This window comes from Abrus precatorius, unplaced genomic scaffold (genome assembly GCF_003935025.1).
Source record: "Abrus precatorius isolate BTA unplaced genomic scaffold, Abrus_2018 Scaffold7, whole genome shotgun sequence".
NCBI lineage: Eukaryota > Viridiplantae > Streptophyta > Magnoliopsida > Fabales > Fabaceae > Abrus > Abrus precatorius.
Genome location: NW_020874417.1, coordinates 22,805,566 through 22,819,629, shown reverse-complemented (window position 1 = coordinate 22,819,629; position 14,064 = coordinate 22,805,566). Strand labels below are relative to the sequence as shown.

Sequence of the window (14,064 nt, the reverse complement as noted above, 5' to 3'; positions counted from 1 at the left end):
ATCCCTAAGATTAAGCAACCTCAAGGATTAATCAAAATTAAGCAATTTTGAATTAGAATTTCGTTGGGTAATTTAGGGTTCATTAAGCAATGTTCCCTTCATGCAAATTCCAGTTCATTCAAAGATTGGGGTCAATAAATTCAAGGAAAGAAAGATTTGTATTGCAATTAATCCCAAGAATTCAAGATTCATGTGCATTGACTAGGAATTATAAGGAAGTTTAGCCCTCCATGTGGATGGGCTTCACAAATGAATGAAAGAAATGCAAGAACGTAAGTAACATTAATGTAAATTCAACCAAAATCAAAAGGGAAATTGAAAATTAAAACCTATAGAGGACCCTTGGCTGTCACCCAAGACTCCAATGTTATGGAAAAATGTCTCAATTTGGCAAAGGAAAATTTTGTAAAGTGTAAAAAGTCCCATACCCTAATTCCTAAATTCTATTTATAGTGGATGACATGTCAGCAAAGTGTCCACTTTTGCCTTTGAAAGTGTCCACTTTGGGCCTTGAAAGTGTCCAGGTGCAATTCTCGTAAATCTGTCAATTCTCGGGAGTTGCCACTATTGGTCTTGAAAGTGAGAACTTTGGATGCGCGTAGCCACTTTGAAAGGCAATAGTGGCCACGCGCATCATGCTTCAAAATTGCCGTCCCTGAAGCTTCTGGAGTTGCCACTTTTGGGCTTAAAAGTGGGAACTTTGGATGCGCGTAGCCACTTTGAAAGGCAATAGTGGCCACGTGCATCGTGCTTCAAAATTGCCGTCCTTGGAGCTTCTGGAGTTGCCACTTTTGGTCTTGAAAGTGGCTACTTTGGAACCTTTAATGCCTAGACTTGCTGTAGTTGCCACTTTTGCTCCTAAAAGTGGCTACTTTGGGGGCAACTTTCATCCAAGGACCAAGATTTCTTAAAATTAACTTGAGGACTCTGCAAAATTATCAAGATAATTAAAATTGCAATCTATATCTATGTAATTAAATGCAAATTAACCAAAAATTAATAAACCTATGATATTTACTCAAAATATGATTTCTATATTATTTACACTATCTAAGTCCATTTTTTCTATCAAGGAGCACCAAAAAGGCAAGTAAAAATATAATAAAAAGTGGATTCATCAGTACCTGAAACAGACTTGTCAGTAATGTTTGATTGTGCATGCTCTTTTACCTTTGCCATAAATTCTCTAGCATTTTAAGTCTTTGGCATTGATGGCTTCACATTTTTAGCCATAGTCATCTCCAGCAAGCTCAAGCTCAACCTGTTCGACCTTTCCCAAGCTTTACGAATAATCTTTTCCTCTTTAGCACTGGTCTCTGTGATGGCTGCAGGCTTTTGTTCCAAAATGATTGCCAAGTCCAACTCCATAACACCTAGCTGGAATCAAACTTGCTTAGCCCAATCATCATAATTGAGCCCGTTGAACTTGACTATGCCATTGCTCATGCCATACGTACTCATAGGGACAGAAATATTTAACATATGCTTAGACATTTATACTTTGAATGAATTTGATGGATTAAGACAACCAACCATCATCAATTATGTATCTAAGTTTTACCTTTGGGTAATGCCTAAATACACAATTTATCTATAATGATGCTAAATAAATAACTTTAATTGACAATCAGTCACTCAAACTAATATGCAAGTCATCTTTGGATATACAAACATATTATGAAGTGCTTACATGTCTCGTTAATGTCATTAACCATATGCAATGATTCACCTTTGGATGATCTCCTAGCGTTATAATTAATGAGCTAAATTTTCACCCTTTATGTTACCACATAGCATCAAACAATTTTGAACAACTTACAACATACAATTAAATGTTTAAACAAACTTTTAAAGCCAGGCCACTTTGGTGACTAACAAGCTACCCTTAAAATTAAGTACTAAATTGTGAAGTTTCCATTATGATCATAAAACTTAGAATTAATTAACTTGAGAATTTAATCACTTTGGTGAGTAAAATTCACTTTTATGTAATTCTAAAATGATCTATAAATTCAATGAATTATGTTCCTTATTCTACCGTGAAATCACTATGCACGGCCTGACTTTTACTTAATACATGGTCGTGCTTCGATGAAGCATAAGCACGGCTGTGCTTGTTCCTCATGCATGGCCCTGCTACCTGATGCATGGCCTTACTCATATTACAAATTCAAAACCTAACATATTTAGCTTCCAAAACTTTAGGGTTTTCAATTATTGAATCCAAAATAATTATTTAACATCAAAATTATGTCAATCCATCATATAAAATACCTAGGGTTCACGCAATTTGGAAAATTTTTTAATGGAGAATCAACGAAATTCACAATCTAATGCTCTGATACCAATTGCTAGATTTTCTTATTCCCTTATGTAATTTCTATTTGATATGACTATTATGAAATTACCATTTCCATTTGATCTTGAATTATGTTATTCTCACAACACAATAAATGATGCTCACACAATTAAGGATTTAAAGAACACTAACTTGAATCTATTATTACTCGATGTTACCTCTTTCTTTGATGTCGTTAAGCCCTTTGTATTTTTCCCAACTCTTCTTTCCTCTTTTAACTTCTCTCGGATGGTTGAGAGAAAGTGTCTTTCTTGTGATTACCGTGAGACCGTGAAGGTGATAGTCTCAATAAAGAATACTGTAACTTCTATTTGGTAACCGCTCTTTTATTTATCTGAAGGGAGAGGTGAGAGTTTCCTTATAATTGTATTTATAATTATACCCTTAATGACTCTATATTTTATATTTAACCACCATTACATTAAATCATTACTTAGAGTTATGTCATAAGTTACATAGGTCACTATAATAAAATTATTAAAATAATCTAATAGAAAATTCTCTCAAGGTTTTGTCCCTTTATCAATAGCATTGTTTTCCTTTAAAAAAACGTTGGAGGACTTTTACCAAAAGCATATGCCAATACAAGCTCTCTGACCGATAAATGTTTTAGTAAATTATCCTTTACTTTTTTATACTTTTGTTTGTGTCACTTAATTCTCTTGTAATATTACATTTTTGTACGATTTTACTCCTTCACGAGTCATTTTACTTTTTCTTTAATTGTTTAGTATTGGCGAGGCATAACTACAATTTGGATAATCAAACAGAATTTTCTTTTCTTCATTAATTTTTCAACGTTGCTCTTGTTGGTGCGGTGTCGGATCCATCGTAAATATCGTTCTTATTGTATCCTAAAGAATATGACATGCATATGAGACAAAATCTTTGCTAAATTGATCTCCAAAAACGCACAGTCTGCTTCATATTGAGCAATGTAAGTTGCTTGTCTGGTTAGCCAGTGAACACTAATTTGTTCACTTGCATTTATATGTATCGCAGTCAACAAAATAATAATAACAAATTTTGAATTTATAACAAAATAATATAATAAGACAGACATCCACAAATTTGGTTAAACCCATGTACAAATGTACCGATCTTTAGTTTTATATTGATACAATATAATATAACAAGACTAATGTCTACAAATTTTGATATCTTTTATTTTCATGAATGATATTATAGTGACATTTATTAACACTATTCTTAATACTATTTTAATAATTATTTCATTGTTTTAGGTTAGTTTTATTTATTTGAGTCTTTTTAGACATTAACTAGTAATGTTATTTATTTTTTATATTTTAATACTTTTGACTTATGTTTACTATTTTGGTCATCACTTTTGATGTATATAAAATGCTAGAGTTGAAGTTTTGAGTTAAAAATTACAGAAATTTGAAGTTAGTTCCTAATGATGTTACGAGAATTATAGAAATTAAGTGTCTATTAGTAGTTTGTAATTATGATTTGGGTCTAATTAGGCTTTGTGTTTCATTTTATTTTCTAAACTTATTAGCTTAGTCTTAGTTTAGGGTTGACCTCTATAAAAGGACACGTAGTTAGAGGAATTAGGGATCTTTATTACTTTCTTCTTTTTTGATGTGGAGTTAATTTGAGTTTTTTTTTTATTTCTTCTTTTCCTTCTTGCCAATTTGTCTTAACTTTTCTATGATAATTGTCCTAAAGCCTACATTTGTATTTACAATTGTGACAAAGGAGTAATTTCATAGACCAATTTACGAATTCGATCCTGCAAAGCAATGAGTTAACGTTATCTCTTTTAATCTAACTTGAAACCTTATTTCTTACATTTTCAATTTTGTCACAAATACTTTTCATTCATTCTCAAATCCTATTGATACAATTTCAAATAATTTGCATGTGTCAAATTCATTACTTGTGTGATTTCAAAATGTTCATTTGCATAATTCAGACTAATGATCATTCAAAGAAATTAGATTAAAGATGCATGCTCTTTATTTTGAATTCTCAAATTAGATTAAGATTGATTTTGAAACCAATGCAAATGTATTTTGCGGAGTAAAAATCATTGATCAATCACTTTTGATTTAATAAATTTCTTTGTATCTTAATTTATTGATTATGTTTTTTCTTGTATTCAAAATTTTTTTTCCAATTTTTTGCATTTCATTTTTAGCATTTGTAACTAAAGTTCTTGAGATAACAACCTGAATTTCTCTTCTAACTTTTTATTTGACCGAGTACACATCGATCATTTTCACATTATTATTTCAATTTATTTCTGTTTTTTAATTATATTGCTTAACCAATTAAAATTTGGGTTGATACCAAATCAAAATAATATACTTATGTTAAATATCATTTAAAAAAGATAACCATAGCTAAATTAAGTAAAAAAAGAAGTAAAGTCTTATTTCAATCAAAATTTAAGTAGATTGATATATCAAAATTATGAAAGTCAGAAACAAAAAAAAAATTATAATAAAATGATGTTAATTTTTATTTTAAAAAAATTTTAAAAAATTGATACAAAGAAAAAATAAAAAGCTTTTATCACCGGAGCATTCACCCAAAATTCATCGTAAATATCTGAACTGTTTCAGGGTAAAGAACGATAATCAATTTCCTTTCACTCGAAAGGGACGTCTAAAACAATCTTTAATGCATGTTTTCAATTATATATACAAACAAGCAGCTTTTCTTGCACACAGCAATAATTTTATGTTTTGATTAGCACCGTGAATACTCAAATTTGTCTAAAATTTTTTAGTTTTTCTAATTATATTTATAATAAAATAGAACATCATCCGATCTTATTCTTGCCAAAAAAGAATGGAAACAATTATTTATTTTAAAAAGGCAAAATTACTCTTTTTATTTCTTAGCTTTAGGGTAAAATTTACTTTCATCCTCTAACTTTTTTTTTGGTTCATTTTAACCCTCTAACATCTTGAAAAGTTTCAAACAGATCCTTTTCCTGTTAAAGACTTTAACTCCATTATAAAATTTTGTCATTTTGTACCATATGTACTATGTATTACTATTCATCGTCTTTCTTTTCAGATCCGATCTTGTCTCTAACACCTTTTCTTCCTCCTTCTCCCTTTCATCTTCATCTTCTTATATTCAAAACTTCATCTTCTTACCATTAGCACCAAGCACTACCCCCAAATCCCAAATCATAATAACCTAACATTTTAATACCTATTTTTCATATTTATTAGATCTGAAAACACGTTCCCATTTTTCATTTTATTAATTTTTCATGCTACTATGACCTCCCAGGCCTTCATTAACAAAAATACTATGTTCTAGAAGCTTAAAATACAATATGAAAATAAGCACAAACTGTTGCAAATGGAAAATAGGTATTTAGAAAGCTGATTTGTTTATGATTTGAGATTTGAGGGTGAGTGCTTGGTGTTAGTGACAAGAAGATATGGTTTTAAGTAAAAGAAGATGAGGATGAAAGGAAGAAGAAAGAAATATAGGTGCCAGAAACAAGATCAGAGATCTGAGGAAGAAGACGATGAATAATAATGCACTGTACACGTCACACAAAATGATAAAACTTTTTAACAGAGTTAGGGTCTTTAATAGAAAAAGACCTATTTGAAACTTTTTTAAAAGTTAGGAGACTAAAATGAACCAAAAAAAAGTTAGAGGACAAAAGTGAATTTTGTCTTAAAGTTAAGGGATAAAAAAAGTAATTTTATCTTTTAGAAAAAGTAAAGGTTGGTCTTCATAAATAGAGAAAATCATATTTGACTTTACAAAATAGAAATTTAACATTGTTGCAAATTAAACCAAGGGAAGGTACTAAACTTTATACATAAAAATGTTTATGAAAGGATTGAAAGACAATTGGATTTAGAACAAAGGGATAAAAATTGAACTCCAGAAGAAGAAAAAAAAAAGAAAAATTGGGAAATAGAAAAATAAGAAAGGATTGAAAGACAATTGAATTCATAATAGAAAACAAAGAGAAAAATTAAAAATTGAGGAACAACTTGTAGCAAATCAATGAATAGTATCAAGACAATGTTAGAAACATTTGCACAAATTGCTGATATGATACATATAATATAATATGAATTATTTTTAACTTAAATAATTTTTTTAATTAAATGTAATTTTTATTAATAAAAACACATCTTTTAAATATTTCTCCCTTTTAATTATCAAATATTATTTATTAATTAAATTTAAATCATATTATTATATTAATATAGCGATTTAATGTCTCTACTTTTATGTATTATACACTATGCTAGTTTTCATTTTTTTTAAAGCAGACACTTGCAAAACCTAATAATATAGCTAGTCTCTGAAAGTGATTTTGAAGAATAGTTAATATGTAACTGCTCTCCAAAAATGACTTTGAAGAGCAATTAGTATGTAATTGTTCTCCAAAGTCACTTTGAAGAGCAGTTGGTACATAATTGCTGTAATACCCATACTTTTTTTACTTATTATTATTGCATTTTATATTATTTATTTATGCATGTTGTTTGAAATTAGGCAATTTTAAATTGTGAGATCTGCAGGATCACTAGCTGCAGCGAGACAAATCATCCATAATCAGGCTCTTTGGAGTGTTTTCGCTGTAGTGAGAAGTGGAGAAAGATAATCTAACAACCCTTTTGCTGCAGCTAGAATGACAGACAACAAGAGAAAAACATTGTCTGGTTTTCTCACTATAACGAGAGACAACTCTTTTATTGGATATAGGACTAGTTATTTGTATTGTGTGCTCTTATATTCTTGCAAAACAAGAATACGAATTGATTGTTTACTAGTGTGACTTGTTTGGTTTTCCAAAAAGAGATTTGTGTAAAATGTTTAACTTGAATGTATATATGTATGTGTGAGTGATGGTTGTTGACGTGTGAAATTAATCCCTTTCAAATTAAAATCTTGGCTGGTAGAGGTGGACCCACAAGCGCTACAGATGAGATCTTACCCCGTATGACGCAAGTCTTGGAGACTTTGGTGTATAACCAGAACGCAAAGCCAGTTGAGTACTATGGACTCTCATTGTTCACAAAGCACAACCCTCCTAAATTTGAAGGAAAGTTTGACCCAGAAGGAAACCATATGTGGATAGCAGATATAGAAAAGATCTTCAACATGATGAATTGCCACAGGGAGCACAAAGTGGTATATGCTACTTACATACTAAATGGGGAAGCTGAGGAATAGTGGATATTTTCGAGTCAAACTATACCCAAGATGATGGATATATCCCTTTGGAGGTGTTTAAAGCGAGCTTTTTGGGAAATTATTTTCTAAGAGATTTGAAGAAGCAGAAGGACAAAGAATTCCTTAAGCTAAAGCAATAAATCATGTCTATAGGAAAGTACGCCGAAAGATTTCATGAACTAATGAAATACTGGCAACATTTCCAAAATGAAGGTAGTGATGAACACTTATGTGCCCAGTTTAAGAATAGGCTCAGAGTTGACATTCGTTCGACAGTCAACATATTCTAGCTATCGGACTTGCCAATCTTGGTAAGCAAGTGCCAAAATTTTGAAGCTAATTCCATAAGAAAATTGAGTTAGAGGACCAGTAAGGCAAGATCGAAGGGCTCCAACGTTCCAGCGGAGACCATATTCAAGTGTAAACTACTCTTAAGCTAGTAGGACCATACCTCGTAGAGGTAATAGTAGTAGCCCTAGTTTCTCCCGAAGTCCAATAAAATGCTTTTGATGTAAAGGACCTCATAGAGTGCAAGATTACCCACAACCACCTGCAAAGATTGATTATTGTGGAAGGGTGGGGCATACAACAAGTGTTTGTTGGCATGCATCTTAGAGGAGTGGAAGCGTAAGTGGAAGCAATAGGCCTGTATTAAGAGGCAGCAATGGATCACAACTTAACATTCAAAGCAAGGTGTTTGCTATGAGTTGGTCTGACGTGTCAAAATTGGATGATCTTATTAGAGGTAAATGCATCATGATAGACAAACTTATTGATATTTTATTTGACTCTGGTGCTACAGGTTTGATAAATGCTTTCTATACTTGGTCCTACATTGTAATTCATGAATGATAATTAAGACTTTTGAACTATTCATTGAGAGAATTTACTATTATTAAGTTTATTTTATTCATATTTCAGGAAAAAGGATCAAGAAATGAAAGCTTAAAAGATGTTGGGAATTGAAGGGAGAAAGGATACAGAGATATACACGGGCAGGTACATGCCTGTGTATACGAGTGTGTATCTCGCTGGATGCATAAATCAAGCATACATTCAAGCTAGAGATATACACGGGCAAGTACACGCTTGTGTATATGAACGTGTATATCACTGGTCGCGTCAATTGAAAGACATAATCTAAACCAGATATGTACACAGTCAAAGTACATGACCGTGTATATGAGCGTGTACTTTTCAGAAAAGCTTTGAAGGGCAATTGTTGGAAATTAGAGATGTACACGGCCAAAGTACACGGTCGTGTACTTAAGTGTGTACTTTCAACTTGCGTCAGAATTCAAATTTTGCGAGAAGATAAACCCTTGGACGACTGATATAAAAGGGAACTTGACATAGAAACCTAGGAGGCGGTTCAGGGGAAAGATGAAGTCGGTGATAGCTGGAGAATGGAATCAAGTTCTTTAATTCATCTCTTTTGTAATTTTAGTTTCAAGATGTTTAGGTTCTAATTTTCCTTTGAGCATACAGATGTAATGAATCTTAAGTGACCAAATCTTCTGGAATTCTTCTTAATGTTATTTCATGTTTTCTTCTCTTGGGTTTAATTGAGTAGTATCAATTGTCTTCCATCTTGTTTTCTTGTTTGAATTTGACTAAAATTCTTGCATAAAATTAACATTGCTCAATTAAAAGGACTTGAATGTATTTCTAGAGATAGAAAGACGTAAGTTTTTTGTATTAGGAATCAACTGAGGGGTATTAATTAAGGAAGAGATTCCGACTGATCAACCGAGGGTTAGGAATCATTATCCTTGAGAAAGGTATTGGTTTAATTCAGAGTTTCCTGCAGCGATAAGGGTTTAGAACTAAATAGTTGAAGGAGAATTTCAGTTATTTGGACACTTAGGAGGATTTACAATCTATATACTCGCCTATTTTCCTTGAATACATTTAGTCATACTTTTCTATATTTTATTATCATAAGAAATCTGTTCTTTTTAATTTATTATTCTTCTATTTTTAGTAATTTCATCAACAAAATTTACTTCTCATATTCATTAACAATTGCGCAATTAAGGAAGTATTTACTAATTTTTACACACCAAGTTTACTCTGACAATAGGTACACTTGCTTAGTAATCAGTTTTTACACACCAAGTTTTTGGCGCCTTTGCCGGGGATTGATTAATTAGGATTCCCTTGATTACTTATTTACTAATTTTCTTTGTTTCTTTAGTCTTGAATTAAATTTTATATTTTACTTTCATTCTTTTTAGGAGCTAATTTTTCCGATCTATGACCGGAACCCGTTCTGTTGTACTGTTTGAAGAACTATTTGAATTTGACCCAGAGATAGAAAGAACTTTGCAAAAAATTCAGAAAGAGAGGCAACTACTAGTACAGAGGGAAACGCACAAACCCACATGGAAGGAATGACAAACAATGAAGAGCAACCAAGGACCATGTCCGATTATGCTCGTCCATCATTAACGAGGACAAAATCTAGCATTGTCCGTCTGAATGTGCATGGGAATTTTGAAATAAAGCCCAATGTTATTCAGATGGTTCAACAGTTTGTTCAATTTGATGGGTTGCAAGATGAAGACTCCAACGCTCACATCGCTAATTTTCTGGAGATCTGTGATACGTTCAAGATAAATTGAGCTACTGATGATGCAATCAGCTTGAGACTATTTCCATTCTCTCTCAAGAGCATAGCAAAACAGTGGTTGAACTCGCTCCCACGTGGATCTATCACTTCATGGGAAGCCATGGTAGAAAAATTCTTAGCAAAGTATTTCCTTTCCGCAAAGACTGCTAAGATGAGGAATGATATCTCCTCCTTTTACCAATTGGAGTTAGAGACCTTATATGATACATAGGAGAGGTTTAAGGAATTATTAAGGAAGTGGCACATCATGGGATTTCTGACTAGCTTCAAGTGCAAACCTTCTACAATAGATTGAGCCATAAGACAAATGATAGATGTTGTAGCTGGGGGCACTTTGAATAGCAAGACACCAAGGGCTGCACAAGAACTGTTTGAAGAAATGGCAATGAACAACTATCAATGGAGCTCCACTCAATCCAAACCTGCGAAAACTGCTGGGATTTATAGTCTTGATGCAGTAAAATCCTTGGCAATGCAAGTTGAAGCCTTAGGGAAGAAGATTGATGGTTTATCTGTTAACCATCCAGTTGCTTCGGTGATGAGATGTGATATTTGTGGAAGAGACTACCCTAATCATGAGTGTCAAGCTACTCAAGAAGAGCATGCCAATGTGATAGGAAATAGACCACCTTACCAAAATTATAATGGCATGAATAATCCGGACTGGAGGAATTATGCCAATCGACCATGGAATAACAACCAACAGCCAATGCGAAATAACACACTCCCAGGATTTCAACAAACTTCACATCCACCACTGCCCACAGCTGAAAAGAAGTCAAAACTTGAGGAATTGATGATTAAATTCATTCAAACTTCAGAATCTCGGTTCCAATCCACCGAGACAGCACTAAGAAATCAACAAGACTCTATCCATAATCTAGAGAATCAATTGGGTCAAATTTCTAGACTCCTTTCAGAAAGACCCCAGGGAGCTTGCCTAGCAATACTGAGACTAATCCTAAGGAGCAGGTCAAGGCAGTCACATTAAGGAGTGGCAAAATATTACAAGAGAAGGGGAAGCAAGAAGTAGAAAAAGCTGCAGTTGAAGAGGAGGATAAAGGTCAAGAGGAGACTGTGGAAAAAACCCCTGCTGTGAAAGAATTCATACCTCCATTCCCCTACCCAGTAAGATTGAAGAAGGACAAGGATGATGAACAATTTGGTAAATTTCTGTCCTTACTTCATCAACTTCATATCAATTTACCGTTTGTTGATGCTTTGGCACAGATTCCTAAATACGCAAAATTTCTGAAGGATCTACTGTCCAACAAGAAGAAGCTAGAGGAGTTGGCCACAGTAACTCTAAATAAAGAATGCTCAACAATCCTGCAAAACAAGATGCCCAAAAATTTGAAGGATCCAGGGAGTTTTATTCTTCCTTGTCTCATTGGTAGATTGATAGTTGATAGGGCTTTGGCTGATTTAGGTGCTAGCATTAATTTGATGCTATATTCTGTTTTTAAGAAATTAGGTTTGGGGGAACCTAGGCTAACTAGGATGAGTATTCAATTAACTAATAGGTCAGTTAAATATCCTATGGGTATCATTGAAGATTTGCTTGTAAAAGTGGACAAATTTATTTTTCTTGTTGATTTTGTGATTCTTAATATGGATGAGGATACTAAAGTCCCCTTGATCTTAGGTCGTCCCTTTTTAGCTACTACAAAAGTAATAATTGATGTGGGTGATGGAAAGTTAATTTTGAGAGTGGGGGATGAAAAAGTCACTTTCAAAATTCCTGAAGTAATGAAAAAGTCCTTAAAACAAGATAATTCTTGTTTCTTTATTAATGTAATTGATGACTTTGTTTCTCACTGTACACAGGAATTCTTGATGTTAGACCCATTGGAAAGAAGCTTAATTCATGAAGAAGGAAAATATGACATGAGCATGCTAACTCGAGAACAGTGGTGTCATTTAGAATCCACTGGGCCCTTATTGAGAAAGAGGAACTTTGAAATTCTGGAGTGGAATTCAGAGAAGCAACCCAACCCATCCACTGATGAACCACCAGATGTAGAATTGAAAATCCTACCCGAACATCTGGAATACGCCTTTTTGGAAGATGGTTGCAAGTTACCGGTTATCATTGCTTCAGATTTTACACAAGAGCAAAAAGCCCAGCTACTGAATGTACTTTGGGAGCACAAGAAAATAATAGCATGGAAGATCTCTAACATAAGAGGGATTAGCCCTTCTTTTTGCACTCACAAGATTTTGATGGAGTCTGATTTTAAGGCTATCGTGCAAACACAAAGAAGGCTAAACCTAAACATGAAGGAAGTGGTGAAAGCGGAAGTGATTAAGTTACTTGATGCCGGAATGATCTATCCCATCTCGGATAGTCCTTGGGTGAGCCCGGTGCAAGTCGTTCCAAAGAAAGGGGGAATGACTATGGTGCCTAATGAGAAGAATAAGTTGGTGCCTACTAGGACTGTTACTGGATTAAGGGTTTGTATTAACTACCGGAAACTGAATGATGCAACAAGGAAAGACCACTTCCCTCTCCCATTCATTGACTAAATGCTGGAGCGTCTTTCAGGCCATATGTTTTACTGTTTCTTGGATGGGCTCTCAGGATACTTTCAAATTCCAATAGCACCAGAAGATCAAGAGAAAACCACCTTCACATGCCCATATGGAACATTTGTTTATCGCCGGATGCCGTTCAGATTATGCAATGCACCAGCAACTTTTCAGCGGTGTATGATGGCCATTTCTTATGAGATGGTAGAAGATTAATGGAGATATTCATGGACGACTTCTCAGTCTTCGGTGACTCATTCTCTCAATGCCTAAAAAATTTGTCAAGAGTTCTCCAAAGATGTGAAGAAACTAATTTGGTGCTTAATTAGGAGAAGTGTTATTTTATGATGCAAGAGGGCATTGTACTTGATCATAAGATTTCCTGTAAGGGAATTAAGGTGGATAAGGCAAAAATTGACACAATCGAAAAGCTACCGCTTCCTACTTTGTCAAGGCAGTTCGGAGCTTCTTAGGCCATGCAGGATTCTACAGGAGATTTATCAAGGATTTCTCCAAGATCACCAAACCTCTTACCAGACTTTTGGAAAAGGAAAATTCCTTTGTTTTTGATGAGGAGTGTTTGATTACTTTTGAGTTACTAACAGGAAAATTGACCCAAGTTCCTATTTTGTGTGGTCTGGATTGGAACTATCCATTTGAATTGATATGCAATGCAAGTGACTATGCTGTGGGAGCTGTGCTTGACCAGAGAAAAGCCAAGCATTTTCAGCCTATTTATTACGCCAGCAAGACCGTAACAAGTGCCTAAGAGAATTACACTACAACAAAGAAAGAATTATTAACTGTGGTTATTGCGTTTGATAAATTTTGCCAATATTTAATTCTTTCTAAAGTGATAGTATATACTGATCACTCTGCATTACGTTATTTGCTAACCAAAAGTGATGCAAAGCCTAGACTAATGAGATGGGTCTTGTTATTGCAGGAATTCGACTTGGAAATCAAGGATAAAAAGGGTTCAAAAAATTTGACTGCTGATCACTTGTCAAGGTTGAAGAATCCCAGCATGGAGGAATTGGACGAAAAGAGCATTAATGACAAATTTCCAGAAGAACATCTGTACAATGTGGTAATTGCTTGTGATTTTTATTTACTATGGTTTGCGAATTTTGCTAACTATTTGGTTGCCAAGGTTTTACCACAAGAATTTTCAAGTTAACAAAAGAAGAAATTCTTTTCCGATTTGAAATACTACTTTTATGATTAATACACATAGATTTTGATAATTTATAATGCATAAAGGTAGAGTCACTACATTTTAACATTATAAATTGTTATATTAATAAAATAATTTTAATTTAAATTGATCGATTAATAAATTAGTAATTAGAAG

At 33.4% G+C, this 14,064-nt stretch overlaps 1 non-coding gene across 1 annotated transcript; it reads right to left on the bottom strand.

Annotated features, from left to right (window-relative positions):
* Nucleotides 1-10,329: 10,329 nt before the first annotated feature.
* On the bottom strand, nucleotides 10,330-10,435 carry LOC113873941. The gene has a single exon (XR_003506006.1). It is a non-coding gene; the product is annotated as a small nucleolar RNA R71 (small nucleolar RNA).
* Between the last annotated feature and the right edge of the window lie 3,629 nt (nucleotides 10,436-14,064).